The sequence below is a fragment of the Myotis davidii genome, unplaced genomic scaffold (assembly GCF_000327345.1).
Source record: "Myotis davidii unplaced genomic scaffold, ASM32734v1 scaffold570, whole genome shotgun sequence".
NCBI lineage: Eukaryota > Metazoa > Chordata > Mammalia > Chiroptera > Vespertilionidae > Myotis > Myotis davidii.
Window position 1 is genome coordinate 814,405 of NW_006283631.1, and position 2,024 is coordinate 816,428.

The window sequence follows — 2,024 nt, forward strand, 5'->3', positions numbered from 1 at the left end:
CTTTAATGAGTGTGTCTGGATATGGCCCTCTTTGTGTTTATCCTACTTGGAATAGACAGGTTGCCTGGGGCACATATAGAAATCTGTCATTAGATAAATCACACTAGGAAGCAACAATCAAAAGATTGTGCTTTAGCTCTGGCCAGGTAACTCAGTTGTTTAGAGCAAAAGGTAGCAAATGGAAACACCATTCCTCACCTAGATCTTCTTTATCCCTTTTTACAACTACATAATACTCCATTGTGTGACTATACAATGGTCTACTCAATCTGTCCTCCATTGATGGACATTTTGGTATTGTTTTCTATTAGTTTTCTGTTGCTGCATAACAAATTGCCACAAACTTAGAAACTTAAAACAACAAAAATGCATTACCTCACAGTTTCCTAGGTCAGCAGTCTGGACAGGTTATCTGAGTCTTCTCCTCAGCACCCATCAGGCTGAAATCAAAGTGTGGGCCATGGCTGTGATCTCAGGTGAAGCTCAGAGTCCTCTTCCAAGTTCACTGGTTGATGAAGAATTAAGTTACTTGTGGTTGCAATCCAAGTCTCCATTTTCTTGCTCTGTCAGCTGAGCCTCAGAAGCTAAAGGCCTCCCTCAGGTCTTTATCCTGGACCTTCACATAGGGTAGCCATCTCACATCCCCAAAGCCATCAAGAGAATCTCTTTTTAAAGGAGTCACATAAGCCCAACCAGTGGGACTCAGTGGTTAACACTGACATATGAACCAGAAGGTCACGGTTTGATTCCCAGTCAGAGGACATGCCCAAGTTTTGGGCTCGATCTCCAGTAGGGGGCATTCAGGAGGCAGCTGATGAGTGATTCTCTCTAATCATTCATGTTTCTATCTCTCCTTCCCTCTTCCTCTCAAAAATCAATAAAAATACATTTTTTTTAATATAAAGGACTCTCATGAGTAGGTCAGGCCCACTCAGCATAATCTTTAATTAACTCAAAATCAAGTAATTAGGGACCTGAATTACATCTGAATTTGCTATATAGTGTAGCTTAATCCTAAGAGTAATATCTGATCATATTCACAGATTCTGTTTGTATTCAAGGAGGGGTTTACACAAGGCATGAGTGGGGGAGAGGGAGGTTGAGAATCTTGACTCTTAGAATTCTGCCTACCACATTCAGCATTACAAGTAATGCCACAATGAGTAGCTCTGTGCATATGTCATTTTGTACATTTGCCAATGTATCTTCGACGCTGATTCCTAGAAGAATTATGCATGTGTAATTCTGCCAAACTTTCCTCCCAGGAGTCAGACACTGTTGCATTCCCATTAGCAATGTAAGAAAGAGCAGGCCTCCCAAGAGCTTCGCTAATACACTGTGTTGTCAAACTTTTAGGTTTTGCCAATTTGATTGGTAATAAATGGTATCTTACCACAACTTAAATTTGTATTATATTATGAGAGAGTTTAAGTGTGTTTTCCTATGTTAAGGAACACTTTGAGTGTGATGTGTTCAAACTCTTTGGATGATGGGGATGAGAAAGAAAATTGGGCTTTGGGGAAAGTATGAGAAGATACTGGCTTTTTAAAAAGTTCATGAAACTTCTGCATTGTCTCCCCAAAAATGTATTTAAAAATACCCATGCCCACTGTTATGCACAATTTATGTTATTGCTTTGAATGTTTATCACTTTTACATAGGCAACATAGAAAAAGAAACACTTTTTATAAAAAAAATAATTTCTCTCAATATTGTATACTAGTTGTCTGGTGCACAAAATTCGTGCATGGGGGAGGGGTTGTTCCTCAGCCTGGCCTGCACCCTCTCCAATCTGGGACCCCTCGAAGGCTGTCCTACTGCCGGTTTACAGGGATCAGGCCTAAACCTGCAGTCAGACATCCCTCTCACAATCCGGGACTGTTGGCTCCTAACTGTTCACCTGCCTGCCTGCCTGATCTCCCCTAACCAACCTGCTTGCCTGATCGCCCCTAACTGCCTCTGCTTGCCCCTCTGCCTGCCTGATCGCCCTTAACTGCTCTCCCCGACTGGTCTGATCACCCCTA